Source organism: Myotis daubentonii, chromosome 7 (genome assembly GCF_963259705.1).
Source record: "Myotis daubentonii chromosome 7, mMyoDau2.1, whole genome shotgun sequence".
Classification (NCBI taxonomy): Eukaryota; Metazoa; Chordata; class Mammalia; order Chiroptera; family Vespertilionidae; genus Myotis; species Myotis daubentonii.
In genome coordinates this window covers 29,448,426-29,469,435 of record NC_081846.1, presented here as the reverse complement: position 1 = coordinate 29,469,435, position 21,010 = coordinate 29,448,426, and the positions used below count along the sequence as shown (strand labels likewise).

The 21,010-nt window shown below is 39.2% G+C and overlaps 1 non-coding gene and 1 pseudogene across 1 annotated transcript; one reads left to right on the top strand and one right to left on the bottom strand.

Moving 5' to 3' along the window:
* Window positions 1-2,996: 2,996 nt before the first annotated feature.
* LOC132238819 (ferritin light chain-like) lies at window positions 2,997-4,001 on the bottom strand (annotated as a pseudogene).
* Window positions 4,002-18,614: 14,613 nt separating this feature from the next.
* Window positions 18,615-18,694, top strand: LOC132238948 (small nucleolar RNA SNORD55/SNORD39). The gene has a single exon (XR_009453915.1). It is a non-coding gene; the product is annotated as a small nucleolar RNA SNORD55/SNORD39 (small nucleolar RNA).
* The last annotated feature ends 2,316 nt before the right edge of the window (window positions 18,695-21,010 follow it).

The window sequence follows — 21,010 nt, the reverse complement described above, 5'->3', positions numbered from 1 at the left end:
TGTTTCTATCTCTCCCTCTCCCTTACTCTCTTAAATCAATAAAATATATTTTTTTAAAGAAAGAAAAAAGAAATCACAATTTATCAAACTTTTCTGGTTAAAAAGGAATTTCCACAGTTATTGAAATGGTTTATATTAAAATATCGCTCTTTTTCCATTTACATCTTGTGTAAGGCCAGCTTTTCTTTATATACTTCAACCAAAATAGCAGATCTCAACATAGGTCAAAGCAGATATTAGAATCCAATTTTTTTTCTATTAAGACAGACAACAAGATATTTGAAAAATGTAAAACAATGCCACTCTTCTCACTAAGTATTGGTTTGGTTTCAATAATATAGTAATATTTCATTAAAACTTTTTATTGATGTTAAAATTTCATAGGTCTATTTTTATTAATTTTAAGTAAATTAATAATATTAAGATCCCTTGGGTTTTTTTTTTCTGACATGGTAAAATTAATAGATATAGCTCTCAAGAACAGAAGCTATTTGGGATTCTCAATAATTTTTAAGGTATGAGGAGGTCCTGAGACCAAGACATTCGAGATCTGTTGATGAAAGCATGCACTCTGGGGCCAGACTGTCTAGTTATATAACCCTGGGCAACTTCCTTAACACCACTTGGTTATTTAACCTCTCTGTGCTCTAGTTTCCTCATTTCTCAAGAGGGGATAAGAGAGGCACCCAACTTTGGGTTGTTGTGAGAATTAACCATATGCATCATGCCTAGCATGTTGCCTGGAATATAGCATGAGCCTTAGGTTACCATGAGATTCATAGTATGAATAATCATATTATTATTACTCAGGCTTGGACTGAAACTGTTACCTTGAACAGCTATTTCGTAAATTTGAATAAGGAAGAGCAAAGACCATGCCATTAACTAGTGGGAATTGTCCTTGTAATTCAAGTTTATGTATGTGAGTTCCTAGACTCTGCTTCTTCCCACCTTACTGAGGTGAGATGCTGCAGGGATCTTCCCCCAGCTTCCTTGGCAGATGGCCTAGCAGTGGTTCTCAACCTTCTGGCCCTTTAAATACAGTTCCTCATGTTGTGACCCAACCATAAAATTATTTTTGTTGCTACTTCATAACTGTAATGTTGCTACTGTTATGAATCGTAATGTAAATATCTGATATGCAGGATGGTCTTAGGTGACCCCTGTGAAAGGGTCGTTCGACCACCAAAGGGGTCGCGACCCACAGGTTGAGAAGCTCTGGCCTAGGGCTTATTTGATTTACCAGGTGATTCTTCGTTCATACCCACTTTCACTGCTTCTCAAACCGTGTACTACCAGGGTTCAGGGAAGCTCCTGCTGCCCACCTGTGTAACTCTGTCGGCTGTGCCCAAGAAGAGAGTCTGGATTTGCCCCTTGCTTTTAGGAACGGAGCTCTTCTGGCTCTCCTGTCATGAGGGTCCCTGCCCAGCCATGCCTCTCAGGCCTTGAGCTCCGTGAATCGGGTAGCACGTCTCTTTATATTTACTTAGCTGACAATTTTATCTAGTTTCATCAGTGATGGGTTTTAAATTTCACCTTAATACTCATTCTCTCATTTTTTTTTACCACTTTTGGGACATTCTCAAGAAAAAAATTTGAGACAAATCTTTAATCCACATGTTTTCATATTAGCAGATTCTGTATTAAACAGTTCATGGCATTGCCTTATTTTCACGTTCTGAATATGTGTTTTGAGCTGCTGAAAAGACAGAAACCACATTTAATTTTGAATACTATCTGATATTAAATGATTTTTCCACCAAAGCAAAAAATAATAATAAAAAAGAAGAGCAATATAAATAATTTTATTATTGCTAAATGATGTTTGTGGTTTGGTCCTATTCTCCCACCAGCTAAGGATAAGGTATAACCGAAGGTGATTTCAGTTTATGTCACTGTCCTCTAGGTCCGGTCACATGTATCCTATGGAAACAGAAAAGCAAAGCAAGCATATTCTCCCAAAGAAGTCATTTTGGGAACTTCTCCTACTACTTGCTCCAAGGTTACCAAGTGTGAGTTCCATGTTGTACGTCTCCTTTTCTTTCCCAGAAATCACATTATTCATCTGACCTCAGCCATGTCTCCCCCCAGAAAGACAGGTATGTAAGATGGGAAAGAAATAAAGAAATGCTTTGGAAACATTTAAAAGGGAAAAGAAAAATTGGCTGATCTTGAGAAGGGTATTTAATGGAAATAGTTTCACTTGATGATACACCTTCACTTTTTCTCTAGTGTCTCAGACTTAGCAAACATGATTTTAATTTTGGATACTACCTGCTATTAAGTGATTTTCCACCAAAGCAAAAAAAAAGTAATTGATTCCAGATTCAGTGCAGCTTCAAGAAACACGAGATATTTCAGAGCTCTGGAGAATAATGAAATGCTAGAAAAACTTCAAAGCTAACCCCCAAGAAGAAATGCTAAATTCACATCGTGAGCTCACTTGACTATTTTTCTGACGATGCGAGAGGGCAGCCTTACTTAACCATAGAAACAGGTGAAAAATGGCTAGTTAACATAGCCAAATACTTTCTGCTGATATGCTTAGAGTTGCTTTATACTTTCCTTCCAACAAATCTAGAGCTAGAACATGATTAATGACTATTCTATGCTGGAGGCAGATTGGGTGCCAAGCTGAGCGTCAATCATATTGTTAATCACTATTCTCTTCATGTGGCAGTGACACTTGTATGGGGGGAGGCTGCAGGTCTGAGGGGGACAGACCAGGGCTGCAGGATTCTGTGGACGGATGTGTTCAAGCTTCTTACTTCTGATCAATGGTAGGAGCTCAGGAGAGGTTGTCAACTATGGTGACTCTGGATTTGATTTTTTTTTCCTGCAAAAAGCTTTATTGTTTCCATTTGGTCCAATGCATGGGAGAGGGCTCCAGGGTGGCTAAAAGGCTGCCTATTGGTTTCAGGGAGATGCTCAGGCAGAAGCTGGACACCAGGGGAATGCAGAGGGGCATCTCAAAGGTCTCGGGGCTCCAAAGGCTTCTAGTTATGCATAAGGGTGAGCCTTTCAAAGATATCCTCACCCAGCCCAGTCTGGGGGCGGGCCAGCCTTCAGAGGTGAATCAGGTGTTGCCCATTTTCTTGATGAGTTTCACCTGCTCATCTAGGACGTGGTTCTCCTAGAAATCACTGGGCTGAAGGTCTGCGCAGGCAGAACCCAAGGCATGCATATCCAAAGAAGCCTGGTTCAGGTTCTTCTCCATGACATGGTAGCTTCCATGGCATCCTGAGTGTCACTCCACTCATCTTGGGAAGACATCTGCGTGTCCTGGAAGAGAACGTGGCCACCGTGATGGTTTTACCTCTTTAAGAGACACTTGGAACCCTCATGCTTTCCTCGGCCAACTCCTGGAAGAAGCGGCCCTTGCCTTCCAGAGCCACATCGTCACTGGAGAAATAGAAGCCCAGAGAGAGGTAAGTGTGGGAAGCCCACAGATGCGGGTTGACTAGGTGGTTGACAGCAGCCTCCACCTTGGTGAATGATTCTGACAAATTTGGGAGTTCATGGTTGTTCTGCAATAAGGAGCTAAGGTCAAAAAACAGTGTTGGCTGGTCTCAGAGGCTGAGGATAGCTGAGGTGGTTCTGAAGGTGGTGACTGGAAAAGAGGTTGGAGGCTGGAAGAAGGGGTGTCCCTGGATCTGTTCTATCCAAACACTGTTGAAGCGAGAGACAGATCCCGGGAACTGCTGAAGGCATGGCCTGAGTTGATTTTTTTTTAATTGGAGCAGATGTCAATTAGGCACCATTTGAGACTGATGACCAACACTATTGCTGTACGTAATACAATAAATAATAGTGTCAGCACTTAGGAGAGCTGGCAAAGGAGAATTTTCTGCTGGAAAAAAGAAATGATTGGGACGGTTAGATGTTGACAGCAACTGCTGGATCTTTTCTCTGTAAGGGCTCAGGCCTGGAACATTCTTTGCCCCAGCGTTGAAGTGACCTGCCACATTCCTTCTCTGAAGGGACACTGATGACTTCTGCATGTCAGTATCCCTTCAGAAATTCACTTCTGAAAAAAGTGAGATTAGGCAATTCAACCTTCACCTTTTTTAGGAATCTTGCCACTGCATATTTGGAATTCTGTGTTGCCATGGAAAGGTGGCTATGGAAAACAAAACAAAACAAAACCAAACCCTAAAGGCAGGCGTAAAGGAAGAGAGTGCTATTGGCTGGAGAAAGAAGCTGGCTTATAGAAACTTCAGTGAGAACTAGATGGCCTACAGCATGTCCTTTCAAGGCCATGGCCAGGAAGAAATGATGGTTTCATCAGTTTATATGACTATGACTCTTAGGACCTCATACACATGATACACTATTATTTATCTCACCTAAATGCCAACTCCACCACTCATTAACTAGATGTCAGGCATATGAGACTTCTCTGTACCATCTTCACAGTTTTATATTTCAAATATAAAATTATTCTACAATAAAATATTTTAAAATGTGATATCCATTGCTCAAAAAGCTGGACAGGGTTTGGCTAATGGATGGATATGAACCTGTCTCATGGAGGTAGGAAGGCAAAGAGAGTGGAAAATATTATGTAGCAGTAAAAAAGAAGGATCTCTTACACTTTGAGATAGCATGGAGGGAACTGGAGAGTATTATGCTGAGTGAAATAAGCCAGTCAAAGAAAGACAAGTATCACATGATCTCACTCATATGTGGAATCTAAGGAACAAAATAAACTGATGAACAAAATAGATCCAGAGATACAGAAGCATGGAACAGACCGGAATATCAGAGGGAAGGCAGGGGTGAGTGGGTGGGAAAAAATTAACCAAAGAATTTATATGCCTATATGCATAACCCATGGATATAGACAATAGTGTGGTGAAGCCCTGGGTGGGGGATGGGTGTGGGCTAGAAGTGGTCAATGGGGATAAAAGGAGATATCTGTAATACTTTCAACAATAAAGATAAATTTAAATAAAAACACCTTGTAAAGGTGTCTTATCAATGAGACAAGAAATGGCAAGTGTTGGAGAGGATGTGGACAAAATAGAACCCTCAATCACTGTTGGTGGGAATGTAAACTGGTACAGTCACTATGGAAAACAGTATGGAGGTTCCTAAAAAAATTAATAATAGAGCTAAAATATGACCTAGCTAGCCCACTTCTGAGTATCTACCCCCCAAAATTGAAAGCAATTATTTGTAAAGGTATATGTACCTCTGTGTTTATTGTAGCATTCATTATTCAAAGTAGCCAAGACATGGAGATAACCTATGTTCTTCCATGGATGATGGGATGAAGAAGATGAAATACTGTCACCAGAGAAAAGATGAAATACTGTCATTTGTGACAATATAGATAGATCTTGAGAGTATCCTGCTAAGTGAAACAAATCAGACAAAAAATGAGAAGAACCATATGATTTCACTCGTATGTGGAATGTAAAACAGAAAGCAACAAATGAACAAACTCACAGACACAAGCAGCTGTGTGGTGGTTATCAGAGGAGTAAGGGGTAGAGGGAAGATGAATAAGATAAAGGGGGTCAAATATATGGTGACAAAAGGATACTGGACTTTGGGTAGTGAGCACACAGTATAATATACAGAAGCTGTTAGAATTGTATAGAATTGTATAAAATTGTACATTTGAAATATATAGTATTATTAATCAATGTCACCCCAATACATTTTAAAATAAAAAGATAAATAAATAAATAAATAAATAAATAAATAAAGGAAAGAAAATAGATTTAAAAAATGAACCCAGAATGAGCTAGGATTCCAAGAGTTGGTGCATGTTCCTTTCTCCCAATGGGCTTCATTTACAAAAGCAAAATTCAGAGATAAAATTATTAAGAATTTCAAGATGGTCACTGCAGAACATGAATTCCAAGCACAAGGCCCTCTTTTGAGCATGGGGTCATGTGCTACAGCACCGTTCACATGCCTGTGATGCTGGCTTTGCTCCACGTCTATCTTGCCCTCACCAGCCCCTCCTCCATTATCTCCCCAAAGAAAAGCATAGGACAAAGCACTGTGATTTAGAACAGGAAATATATATATATATATATTTCTTTTTAATTGATTTTTTACAGAGAGGAAGGGAGAGGGATATCGAGAGTTAGAAACATCGTTGAGAGAGAAGCATTGATCAGCTGCCTCCTGCACACCCCCTACTGGGGATGTGCCTGCAACCAAGGTACATGCGCTTGACCAGAATCGAACCTGGGACCCTTCAGTCCCCAGGCCGATGCACTATCCAGTGAGCCAAACCAGCAAGGGCTAGAACAGGAATTCTTAATCTTTTTATTCTATGGGCTCCTTTGGGAGCCTGATGAATCCTACCTGCCTCTTCTCAGACCAATATTTAGTATATTTTGTGCAATAACTTTTAAAATATGCTCCTCTACAATGCATGACCAGGGTTTTCTCTACAGGCTCTTGTACAATGTAGTCAATTATCATATGATTCTGTGCTCAGTACTCCTTTTCCACCAAATGACTTAGTCATGTGTCATCACATTGGTGACATAATCATCAACAATACATTCCAGTGCATTCAATCTATAACTAGGCATTGATCAATATTTGGATATATTTTAGTCGAAAAACATTCCATAGTATAATGTTCTAGTTTGAGTTAATAAAAAGGAGCCTTCATGCTGAAAGCCCTTTTAAATGGAATCTTTGGAATTTCAATTATTTTAGAAAATGCAAAAGAGAATTGAATGCATAATTGGCTGGATTCCTTCAGTTTGGCTAAAATTATATAGTTAAAAATGAAGAGAAAAGAAATAATATAAAAGAGACTGGAAATAGAATGGGATAGAAGACAACACTTTATTTTCTGAAATTTCCAGAACAATATTGTAAGGTGAAAATAAAATTGAATTTCAAACAGAAGTTAGGAAAAAAATAAAGGGACAATTTTTGCCATCCAAATTAATTTAATTTTATCCATGAACAACTGCGAATTGAGAACCTTCTTTTAGTGAGTGTGAAAAATAGTCCCATGATTGGAAGGCATGTACATTCCCACACACCCCACTGTCCTTTTGCTCCATATGCAATGGAACACTTGAGTGATAGGTCTTGCCATAGTAGGATGGGCTGTTAGGTCATTGACATCTGGTCTTGCAATTCCAGTTGGTAATGGAAGTACCAAAACTGCATCCTGGAAAGCTGGTACCAAAACACTGGGAGTAAAATGTCATGAGTAAGGGGAGCATCAAGAACACTCTTTTGAAGTATCCGGTTAAGTGTGACTATTTGATTGATTGCAGAAGTCCAAGCCCAGCTCACATGTGTATGCTCTGTTGAGTCCTGAGACCATTGACTTGGCCTTCAATAAAGACTGGAAAATGCATCTAGGAAAAAAAGATAAAAACTAATTTTCAAATCTTTTAATTCCTTGGAGGAATACCATCATTTCTCATTCATATCAATTCTTTCATCTGAGGATCATGGAGCGTGACCCTCAAATGTTTTCCAGATGCCTATTGGAATGTGTGTTAGAGGAAAATAACTTTATTTTGTTTGGTGCACAAGTCAGCCCTGTTTCTCATATTACAGCAAAAAACAAACAAATGGAGTCTGAGAGCATCTTCTCTACTGTATGTAACTTTATATAAAAATAGAAGAATATATATAGTAATATATAATAAAAGTAAAAATGTTATCTAGGCAAAAAAATCTTTTATTTATAAATCTCTCTTTGGTTATTTTTGGTCTTCAGTATAAATCACCTAGACCCTTTCTGAAGTTCTCCAGCTAGTTAGTTTATTTATCATTCAATAATACAATTTTCATTTTGTTCCCGTCTCAATCCTGTCAAAATACTTTAGTATTATATAGTGACATTAGTTAACTATGGTACCTAATACACTTTGCTTTTTATAGAATTAAAGATCTATATTCTACTTACTTCTAAAAAGAATCAAATCACCTAGTAACTTTTATGAGTTATAATGAGGCCATGGTTATTTTTTCCCCTGCCTACAACATGGCATCCGGTATATGTGATATCCTGTCTGTCTCCATGAATACAAATTATGTCACTTCCTGCTGTGCAGCTGATGAAGGGGTCATAAAATTCAAAGGAAAACCATTCCTCAGTTCAAACTGACATCATTTGTTTCTTGCCTCTTTGAGACTTGGCAGTCGAAGCGTAAGGTAATAACTTAAAAAGGAGAAATCCCAACCTTCCATAAAGTTGATTTTCTATATTTCCATGATATGACATGATGTTCCCTCAAGTATAACACATTTTGAGTCATCTGGCTCCTTATTTACTTAGTAATTCCATTATTTAATGTGATGGGTTGTCTGAAAGATAATTTATAGAGTTGTTGAAAACACATTGACTTCAGGTCCTATAGCCACCATATTTTTCATGCTTCAGGTGTTGAAGTAAATGAAAAGAATACATGTGAAAATAGTTCTGGCCAACATATGTAAATGTTTCCTCACTGGTTTCTTCTCGAGTATTCTTGCCCAAGCATTGTGAACTCACTTCTCTCTCATATAGGCCATATTTCAATGGTTACATTACAAGGAATCCTTCAAAATGGAGCTGCCACTTTAAGAGCAGAAAACATTAGGGAGGTGAGGCAAGTAAGGAGATATGACATGAATTGTTTGTTTGTTTTTTATAGCAAAGATGGAGATTTATTGAAGAACAAGTACATACTCCCATGTGGGGAGAAGGAAAGAGTCCCACCAAATGGACTCCCACGTAGGGAGGGGGTAAGGGTCCCCATGAATTGTTTTAATCCTGGACCTGACTTTTACTAAATCACAGGTAGGTTGCTAGTTGTTTTAACCTACTCAGTTATTTGGGGGTAACATAAGAACTGGAGCATAGATAACTCAAATAATGCTCACATTAATGTCCAATTCATAAAGTTTCTCTAAGAATAATGTCATAGGACAATGAGTTTAAAAATTCAGGAATATGACTATTATTCTTCAGCAGAATCTTAACTGCTTGAAAAAGTGGTCATATATTTTTATTATCAATACAAGAGGCCCGATGCACAAAAATTTGTGCACTCGGGGGTAGGGGGTCCCTCAGCCCGGCCTGTGTCCCTGCACAGTTGGGACCCCTCAGGGGTGACCACTTGCTGGCTTAAGCCTGCTCCCCGGGGGATTGGGCCTAAGATGGCAATCGGACATCCCTCTGGCAGCCCAGCAGCCTTCAGGGGATGTCCACTTGCCAGGGGGAGCAGACCTAAGCTGTAGTCGGACATCCTTAGCACTGCTGAGGAGGCAGGAGAGGCTCCCACCACCACTGCTGTACTGGCAGCCGTCAGCCTGGCTTGTGGCTGAGCAGAGCTCCTCCATGTGAGAGCGCACCGACCACCAGAGGGCAGCTCCTGCATTGAGCATCTGCCCCCTGGTGGTCAGTGTGTGTCATAGTGACCAGTCATTCCCAGTCTTTCTGCTGTTAGGGTCAGTTTGCATATTACCCTTTTACTATATAGGATAGAGGCCTGGTGCACAGGTGGGGGTCGACTGGTTTGCTCTGAATGGTGTCCCAGATCAGGGTGGGGGTCCTGCTTGGGTGCCTGGCAAACCTGGTTGAGGGGCTAATGGCTGTTTGCAGCTGGTCACACCCCCTTCAGGGTGGGGGTCCCCACTGGGGTGCCTGGCCAGTCTGGGTGAGGGGCTGAGCGCCGTTTTCAGGCTGGCGGGTGACTGAAGCTCCCAGCCTCTTTTTTTTTTTTTTCTTTTTTTTTTTATTCTGGGATTTATTTACCTTCTATAGCTGTCACTGGAGCTGAGAGCCGGCTCCAGCTCTGAGGCCGTGGCTGGCTGAAAGCAGGTATCTGGGGTTTGTTTAGCTTCTATAATTGCAACATTGTTGCATCTGGAGCTCAGAGCTGGGCTGCGGCAGGTGGGGAACCTTGGCTTCCTCCATCACTGGAACAAGCAAGCCTCATGTTCGCTTCAGCTGTGTGGCTGCCAGCTGCCGTCTTTGTTGGCAATTAATTTGCATATCCTGCTGATTGGCCAATGGGAAGCATAGCGGAGGTATGGTTAATTACCATGTTTGTCTATTATTAGATAGGATTATTGCTACTCATTGTTCAGGAAAAGAAAATTTAAGAAGTGGGCTCCAATGAGCATGTCCAGAATACCCACAACTATTTCCATCATCATTACAATAGCAACAACCATAATAATAAGAAAACAACAATAATACCAATGATAGTTGCTAGCATTGAGTACCCACTTGCATTAAACTCTGAGCTATATGCAGCATTCTTTCTTTTTTTAATCCTATTATGTAAACAATGGAGTAAATGCTCAAATAATTTGAGTGTATTACCAATGACACACAGCTAGTTAATGGCCACATGAGCATTTCAGCCATGTGGCTCTGGTCTACAAATCCACCCTCCTCTCTATTATGACTCATTTTTCTCTGTATATTGTCAAGGTATCAATAGTGAAGACAATTTTAACTAATGGTCAGGCTTCTCTGAGGCTACTGACAACAGCAACGGCAACAATAGGGTGTCACACACACAAACACACACATACAGTACCAACTTCAAGAAACTTCCATGGGTAGTCAAGTCTTAGGTAAAATTAAGATTTATTACTCTACAAACACATTAAAAATCAAAAGTTTCCAAATAATTAAAGGAAATAAAATATAGAAGACATAGCATACTCCATTTCAAGACAAAAAAATCTAGATAAGAGAAGCATATAGAAAGCTTAATAATAGCTTTTCAGATATTTTGGGGAAAACAATTATTTACCATTTCTTCTGTGACCAGAACAAGAAAAACTTGGTTTAAAATACAGCATGAAGGCAATTAAAAACTATTAGCTATGAATTAAGACTTAGGGTAGGATATTGATGATGCAGATGAAATCACAACTCTCTTAATCTTAAAAGCATGGAGAGCTCATTGTTTCCTGGAAATGATTCTTTAATACTTGAGAAACAGTGCACCACAGTGGTTAAAAGTCAGGGTTCTGTAATCTGACCAGCCTGGTTGGTCTCTTGGCTCTACCACATTTATGAGCTATGTGAATCTGAGTAGGTTACTTAACCTTCTTAAACCTAATTTTTCTCATTTCTATAGAGGAATATATTATCTATAATAAAAGTATATATCATGCTTTTAACATAGTGCTTGACACATAGTTAATGCACCTTAGCTATTATTGCTGCTGTTGTATTTAGATACGGCCTAGACTGAAAATAGGACTGTGGGTTCCATTGCATTTGCATTTCCCTCCAGGCAAGAAGACATGTCATGAACATTTGTCATGTTTTGGCTACCCAGAATTTAAATACCTTTTACATTTGGCAGGAATCACAAAATTGATACAAGCTATAGGGAGGCAGATATTTTTTCTCCCAACTTCTAGGCATTAAAGTGGAGACGTAACCTTGGTTGCCTGATTAGATGCTCCAGCCTGGGCTTTGCATATGGATGAGTGAAGTGGTAAATGAGAACAGAGATCACTAAAGATTATTTTCTGGGGCTATGATAGCAATGACAGGATAGTGCACTTTGTGTGTGCCTGGGGATTATGGAATATGGTGGGACAGTAGCCAGTCTCCAGTGGTAATGACATCAATAGTAGCATCATAAATAGACTATTTCTGAGGTGAAATCTTATCCATTTCCATCTTCTTTTGGCTCTTGTCTATATTCCCAAGCTTGATTTTCTAGTCATTCTTATGATTCTATTATATGTCTAACAGTTATAACCACAATAATTCTTCATGACAATTCCCCACCCCACCCTCACCTCACCTTCCCCCCAAAAAAACTTAAAATGGTATTTAACATAAATATTTGTTTCAAATTCCTATGAATGCAGGTTGATAGGGGATTGGCTCTTTTAGGCTGGACTTAAATGAGGCATGGATCTAAGCCCCAGTTCTGTGCCACATTCTTCTCATTTCCCATGAATAAGCAGCTATTAGAGGCATTTCCATCTGATGGTGAAAGCAAGAATGTACAACAGCAGGCTCTGCTGAGCAAGCATATTGCAAGCATTTGCTAACATGTCATTGGCAAAAGCAAGTCACATGGGTAAGCCCAAAATCAAAGGAGCAAGAAAATATACACTGCCTTTTGTGGAAGGAACTGCAATGTCACAGGAAGTGAATTCTGCAAAACCTAAGGCTGTGTATATAGGGAAGGGTGAAGAATTTAGGACAGTAAAGAAATTGTGCACATATACATTCCTCAATATCTTTTCAGCTAAAGTCTTTTCTGCTTAAATTAATGTTTATTTCTATTTTTGTAACCAAGTACCTTGATATATAATACAGTGAATATTAAGGGAGTGAATTGTGTTTCTTTATAGGGAAACCTTAGATTGTTATCTGGCCTGCACAGAGCTGAAGGCAATGGAAACCTAGTGTCTTGCTGCATATTAAAAGACTAGAGGCCTGGTGCATGAAATTCGTGCATGTGTAGGGTCCCTAAGCCTGGCCAGTGATCAGGGCTGATTGGGGCCTTCCTTCATTCTGCACCACCCCCTGGTGGTCAGCACACATTATAGCAAGTGATTGAACTTCCAGTCTTCCGGTCAAACTCCCGAGGAGACACTTTGCATATTAGCCTTTTATATATGTAGATAGGAACCTGGTGACCTATGAGATACAGTTGCAACATGGTTTGTTAAATTGTTGTCTGTTTGACTTAGAGTGGAATCCCCATTGAAGGGCATGAAGTGAGTACTACTATAGAATAAAGGACATACATTATTCAAAAAATATGGGGTGTGTGTGTTCACAGCTAATAGCACTGGATTATTTAAAAAAGAATAATAGGCTCCGCTCATTATATTTTTATCTCAGGGCACAAACTAAAAGCCAAAAAACCCTTACATGACTGTTAAAACAATATGATTTATACATTTTATACTTGTCGTGCTGAGGTCGTGAGCTAAAAATAAAAAATGGAGAGGATTACATGCTTTGTCAAATTACAACATTGGTCAAATATCTGATGTTTTCAACTCTTTTAGAACATTGATTGAGAGAAATGGGCTTTTGAGAATTGGAATGGTGATTCACATGATAATATTTGTAAGAACCGGAGCTGCTCCCCAAGCTTCACAGGTCACCTATGCCTGCCTTGCCACCTAAACAAGCTCATTTTTCTTGTCTAAGGAGACCATTCCACCTTGGCTTAAAGACATCATATCTCTCTTTCCTATGTGCAAAAAGATGTCAATTTTCCCCATTCCCCTCTCACCTCTTGTTTTGTATAGAACTTGAGGTAGAGTTAGATTGTATTTTTCCTATGGGTCTAAAGAAGACTCACACAGAGAGAAAATTACAGTTCTTTGTTAATTTGTATCAGAAAAAAATATGAGCAGTAAGTGTGAGAATGGATTCCAAAGATGTTAGAACATATAGGAAAAATATAAATATAGATCAGACTAGTTTATTTTAAAATCTGGAAGGCAGAAGAGATTCTGGAGTCAATATGCTGGAGCAGTTGAAGTGTTGAATGTAACAAGGTGCGGTAAATTCTTCTGTATAACAAGGGAGACATGATGGAGTGAATTTACTTGTGCCATCCATTCACCACTCACTATATGTATAGTCTATAGGAAGGCAGAGAACAGTTGCCCTTCCCAAGGCCCTAAAATGTCATTTGTGAGGGGAGCGCTAGCATTTCAATAATATCTTAGTGGTACAGTAGTTCCAAACTTATACATGGGGGATACATTCCAAGACCCTCTGTTATGCCTAAAACTGATGATAGCACTGAGCCCTATATATACTGTTGCTTTTTTCTATACATACATACCTTCTTATGTAAAGGGAGCACGTTATGACTTCCCTTTAACATACCCAAATTGCCAGCATGGCTACTCTTGTGCTTTGGGGCCATTTTTAAGTAAAATAAAGGTTACGTGAAGGCAAGCACTGCAATCCCTTGACAGTTGACCTGATAACTGAGAAAACTAATCAGTGTCTAATGGGTGGGCAGAGTGCACAGAGTGGAGACACTGGGCAAAGGGATGCTTCACACCTATGGCTGGATGGAGTGGGACACTGTGAGATTTCATCACGCTTTCAGAATGGGGCACAATTTAAAACTTATGAAGTGTTTATTTCTGGAACTTTCCATTTAATGTTTTCACACTGAGGTTGACCAAAGGTAACTGAAACTGTGGAAAGGAGGGACTACTGTACTCTCCGTAAGCTGATGACGCTGGTGGAATACAATGACATTGAAATGAGCTCTCTGTTTTCAATGCTATAAAAGCATATAGGATGTCAGACACAACAACAGCCATCTAATCACTAGAAGCATAGTGGAAAAGGTACTAAATGTCTCAGAGTGGGCTTTGATTATGACATTCTGATCATAGAGTCCCAGGGATTGACATTAGGGGTAACTAACTAAGCAGCTATTTGATTTGTTTAACTTAAACAAAAAGACAAGCAAAACAATCTGAGATTTACTTGATAGTCATAGCTCCTTATCCAATTCCCAGGTATGAGTCAGTTCCAAAGCTTTAGTAAAGTGAGTGCCTAGGAATCCATATAGAAGAACCTCCCAAAATCGTCATGTCCCTGTGCATAGGAATCTGCATTCAGTCTTCCTTAAAGACTTGCAGCCATTGAACAAGAGAACACTTAGAGGTTGGGGTTATCACAGCCTTAGAGAAAACATAAACTTCAGTTATATTTGGAGGTTAAAGGGTCAAGTGATATATGGAAATTTGACAAGAATCTGCTTTACAGCAGGTCCACCTCTGTGCTCATCCTAAAGTTATTTTCCTAGTTGTTAAATATTGATACACAAATATTCAGTAACAATAAGAGCTCTCATACTTATTTTATGATATACAGATGAAGTACTACACTGAGTGGCCAGATTATTATGACCACCTGATGTTTGTAGGCAAATTAGCTATAATTTCATGCTGAAGTTGCTAGAGGGCCAGACCATTATAAATAGAAAAACGGGTTGTTTACCACAACAGGAGTGATTTTTTTCTGAAGATATGGGTAAACAATGCAATGTAACAACCTTGGAACGTGGGATATATTTAAACGTGAGTGGCCAGATTATTATGACCACCTGATCAGTACTTCGTTGGGCCACATTTTGCCTTCAATACTGTGGTGATTCTTCTTGGCATTGACTCCACGAGATGTTGAAAGGTGATGCGAGGAATCTGACACCATGCCTGATGAATAGCACTGTCCAGTTCTTTGAGATTTGATGGTTGTGGAACCAGCTGCCTGATGGCTCATTTAACTTTGTCCCACAAATGCTCAATTGGATTGAGATCTGGTGATTGTGGGGGCCACCTAAGCAAGGTAAAGTCTCCCTCATGTTCTTGAAACCACTCCTGCACAATACGAGCACCGTGGCATGGTACATTGTCTTGTTGGAAGAAGCCATCTCCACTGGGATACGCCATCAACATGACAGGATGAACTTGATCAGCAATGATACTTAGGTATGTTGTGCTATTCAGACACTGTTCTACATGAATTAAAGGGCCCAAATCATGCCAGGAAAACATGCCCCAAACCATAACACTGCCCCCACCAGCTTGAAGGGTTGTACTCATGCATGTGGGGTGCATACTTTCATGCTGTTTCCACCAAATTCTCACTCTGCCATCTGCATGATGCAACTGGAAACATGATTCATCGGACCACATGACTTTTTTCCAATGTTCAACTGTCCAATCCTTGTGTTCCTGTGCGAATTGGAGATGTTTTATGTTGGTAACTGCAGACAGCAAAGGTGTTGGAACAGGCCTTTGGCTTCCATGTCCATACGATGCAGTGTACGGCTAATTTGCCTACAAATGTCAGGTGGTCATAATAATCTGGCCACTCAGGATATATTTGTAATAAAGGCTCTAATTTCTTAGCAATATAGTAAATATAAAGTTCCATGTAGTGGAAGGCAGTAGTGGGCACATAGAACCTCCACTCCTAACTTCTCAAAGAAACAAACAAAACTAATATAGAAAATCCATACTTTCAACATAATTAGAAAACTTTAAAGTACTTGTTAGTAGAAAAATAAACACCAAATCCTACCAAACAAAGCTATTACCCACTGTCCATGCCACATTATTTGAATAATACAAAGATGGTTCTAGGAAAATTGCACCAAGAGTATATAGGAATTTATGACATGCCTAAAATTGATTGTAAAACAACAACAAAACAAAACAAAACAAAACAAAAAAAGCTCAAAACCACATTACCTAAAAGGAAGTCCACACAAATACAAATGTACTTGCATTTTTGTTTCAGAGCACAGCCTATAGGAAGGGTTTGAAGTGCTTTGGGATCTGTGGAGTCAGCCTTAGGAAAGTACTGTTTCAAGGGAAAAAGAGGGTTAGAGGGAATGGACGGGTGACTTTTGGAAACTGAGCAGAAAAGAGAAAAATAAGCAAAAGGCAAAAATTTAGTAACCTTCAAGATTAAAAACTAAAAATAAAAAGGTACACAGAACTTCTCTTCTCTTTTCTCCCACCTATCCCCTTTCTCTCAAATTAGTAAAGAAACAATTCTTTGCTACATTGACTGAAGATATGCTTTTGAGCCTGAAATCTCATAAACCATCCAACCACCCGCCCTGTCTACAGAATGCAGAAAGACAAAGACAGCCAGTCTATTTATCTATTCATCTATCTTCTTTTAAGATTTGGGGAAAATGAAAACCCACACAGTTCCAATGATGAACATTTTCCTAATAAATTAAAGTCTATTAAACTCAGAAAACTTAAAAAGATAATGTAATATCAGGAATGAAGATTAAATTACAAGTTGCTTAAGAAAGAATAAATGTAATTAAAAACAGTATAAGGGGCATTTAAGAAAAACAGGAAAACAGAGACAATAATAAAAATTAGATTTAAGAAAAAAATCAAAAAGATTAGAAAGAAAGTGGTTGAAATGAAAGAAAGGCAAAGAAGAAATAACATGTGTAATTGGCATTTTAAAGGAGATTTAAGAAAACAACAATAATGCAACAAAAATAGTATTTAAAAGTATAATTTGTTAGTTCTACTTTCAGTGATGACTATGAAAATGCAGCTAGACAAAATCTTCTGCAGACAACAGCTACAAACTCTGAAAAAAAAAATACAAAGGGTGGTTGCTGGAGAGAGAACAGAAGCAGGCAGATTTTATGGAGTCCATGATTGGAAACAAGAGTTGTATAGTGAGTTCTCTGATTTGTTGGTGTTTGTTTATTTGTTTGTTTTTAGTTTGGGGAAGGTGCAGGTGCTAGGGGCACTGGTGGAAAAAATTACAGTCTTTCTGGCTAGAGAAACCAGCAAATTCAGACTGGGAAAAACAGGCACTGGAGAAGGAGATATATTTCCAAATAAAAAAGAGCCAGAGAAGGAATATTTGATTCATGTCTGCCCCCATCTCAGGATGATTTATGTACCATGCATGGTTGAAGTAGGCTCCAAAAATCTTAGCTTAAAAGTTTTTATCTGAGATTAGAGCTAGCTTCCAGGAATGAATTTGCAGTTGAAGTCCAACCAAGTTAGATATCTGCTAAAACAAACAAACAAACAAACAAACATATAAACCTGAAAACCAGCTCATCAGCAAATAATAGCAAGCCAGAGTCTCCTTAACAGCAATACTGTCCAGGATGCAATCCAAAATTACCTGACATAAGAAGATCTAGGAAAATAGAACTCACCGTCAAGAGGAAAATGGTCAAGGAAGACCAAAATCGAGATGACTCAGATTTTAGATTTAGCAGATAAATATTTTAAGGAAGCTATATGTCCTCAATAATGGAAAGGAAAATATACTTAGAATGAAATAAAAGATACATACAGGCTGAAAATAAAGGTTTAGAAAAAGATATTCCATATAAATGGAAACTAAAAGAAAGCAGGGGTAGCTTACCCTTATATCAGACAAAATAAACTTCAAGCTGAAGACTGTAATACAGACAAAGGAAATCATTATAAAATTATTAAAAGGTCAATCCAACAAGAGGATATAACATTTGTAAATATTTATGCACCTGACATAGGAGCACCTAAATATATAAAGCAAGTATTATCATACCTGAAAAGAGAAATTGACAACAATGCAATAATAGTAGGGGATTCAATAGTCCACTTTCAACAATAGATGGATCATCCAGACAAAAATCAACAAGGAGCCCTAACTGGTTTGGCTCAGTGGATAGAGCGTCGGCCTGGGGACTGAAAGGTCCCAGGTTCGATTCCGGTCAAGGGCATGTACCTTGGTTGCGGGTACATCCCCAGTAGGAGGTGTCCCCTAGACCACAAGCCCTAGAATTCCCCAGGAAGCAGCTGATCGATGTTTCTCTCTCATCGATGTTTCTAACTCTCTATCCCTCTCTCTTCCTAAAAAAAAAAAAAAAAAAAAAATCAACAAGGAAACATAGGAATTATAATACATGATAGAGCTGATGGACTTAACAGACTTTTACAGAACATTCTGTCCAGTAGCCACAGAAGACACATTCATTCAAAGCACACATGGAACGTTGTCCAGGATAGATCATATGTTGTGATCCAAAGGTCAAAATTATTATTGTCATTGGGATGCCGACCGGACTGCAAGGGGCAGCAACATGGCTGTGGTAGGAAAAGGTGCAGGCTGGGCTGCATGTGTATGATGATACCTTGGTACTGCTGTAAACTGCCGAGTGCTTGGTGGGGAAGCCCATCTTGAAGAGCTGAGCTTGCTGCCCGCCTGGTGTGGGATTCTGGAGCTGGTCCTACATCTCATGACTCAAGCCTCTGTCCCCAGCTCCCACATTCAAGCATCTCTTAGGACAACTAGCACAAGCACCATAGGACCTGGAGCAATAGAAAGCCCTACCACACAGAGCAGAAATGTGAGATGGTACACCACACTGCCAACAATAAGATCGACCTGGGGCAAACACACAGTCCATGTGTGTGGGAGTCAATAATAAGTGCCGGGCCTTGAGGCTGGATGCTGCAGCTTCTCCCAGGGTTGCAAGAGCAAAACAAGGATTGTGATGTTGTCTCTATGCGTCCAACAGTGAACTGGCCCATGCCAAGACCCTGTTAAAAAACTGAAACATGCTCATTAACAACACACCGTGTTGACTGTGATACGGTCCTGCTAGGCACTGCCCTGAGCCACAAGATGGGGGCCAAGCTGACTCCTGAGGAGGAAGAGATTTTAAACAAAAACTAATCCAAGAATATTCAGAATAAATATGATGGAAGTAAAAGCAATACCCCAAGCAGCAGTTTTCTAGAGGAACATTTCCAGCAGGGCAATCTCCTTGCAGCCTTTCTTCAAGACCAGGTCAGTGTGCACATTGCACAGATGGCAATGTGCGGTAGGGCAAGAAGCTGGGGTTGTAGCTGAGGAAAATTAAGGCCTGAAGGGCATATAAATCCTCCTCCCTCCTATCTTAGCTCATGGAATAAAGGTGTTTATTGTTCTAAAAAATTACCATTGCTAGTAATTGGACTAATCAACAGCATGTACCTCCTGATGTTAGGCACTAAAAAGGCAGTCTCATTTCTATTGTATTCCTGCCAACAAAGCATAACTTGAATCAAACCATAAGGAGCTATCAAACGAACAGGAACTGAAGACAGCCTATGAAGTAACTGATCTGTTCTATTGTTATTTGTTTGTTTTTATTTGTTTTTTTGTTTGTTTGTTTTTTACTATGAAGGCCTTTACTGCAGAATTGGCAACATCTAGTGATATCTGTGAAACTAGACAATGTCTCATTCAAGTTAGTGTCTTCATTTTAATTTTTTATGGATATTTAACAAAATTATAAACTTAAAGAAAATATACACTATAGTATCCAGGGCTAAAGAGGTACCATGTATGCAATTTCCTTTTAAATGAATAAAAAAACAAATGATAATAAGAGAGAAAATAGTAAGAAGGAGAAAGAAGAAAAAGAGATCATGGAAAAGGAAAGAAAGAGTAAAATAATGCTGGGTGAAAGGATCAGACAGTTTTTGTGCTGTTCTTTCAACTTTTATGTAAGATTTAAATTATGTCAAAAGGAGCAAAAATAAACATTCTCAGTGGGAAAAAGCATAAGGATATAGATGCTGAGGGCAGCCGCATAATTCAAGTCTTGAAAGTTGCAATGCTAGCATGTGTCCACTTCACTTTCCAGCTTGACCAGAGGGGAAGATGGATTGGCCATTCAGAGCCCATTAGTAACTGTAAGTTTAATCATGGGATGACACCAATTAAAGCTGCTGCTCCATATGTGGTCTCCTTAATAGAACAAATCCAAAGTGCCCTTGGGACCTGACATGTAGCTAATGATTTGTTTTTGTTGTTGTTTTTTCAGTGCCGGTAAAGAACAACTACTAGAGATTACAGTATGATTGACAACCTTTCCTTGAGGTAATGTAAACCATCCAGCTTTGTCCCAGGCAAACATCTTGACCAGCAGACATGTTGTTTTAAACCAATGGGGATATGGGATGGGTGTTGGAGGATGGAAAGTTTTATTACTGCTGTGGCCTTATGATAACTGCAGATATGAGGATTGAAACATCAACTCATATTTCCTTTTTTAATGTGTTAAGGATATATTTGTACATTTAACTAATTTCCTTTTTATTTCAACTCCCCCTATTCATACCAGGTTTATTATTAAGTAATGTCACCATTTTGTTCATGGTCCATAATGTCATCATGGAATTGCCCCATAGGTAGAAAAGAAATGGTCGTCCCCTCAGAAGTAGAGAGGCTACTGAGCTCTAAGTTGTAGAGGCTCATGAAGCTTTATCATCCTCTTCTTGGGAAGAATGTGAATCCATATTAAGTTGCATGAGTGATAACTGAATTTCAGTGGAACATTTTCTATTTTTAAGCATAAGAATGAGGAAGAAGATGTATGGGATTATTCCATGTCTAAAGGTAGACTGTGGGGGACAATTGTCATTCTTGGCTTCCCAGCATTTAAACTGTGAATTGTATAAGAAGGATTGCAACCTGAGGTTATTCAGGAAGCACTTGTGATTGGCTGCCACTGACTCGAGCTTT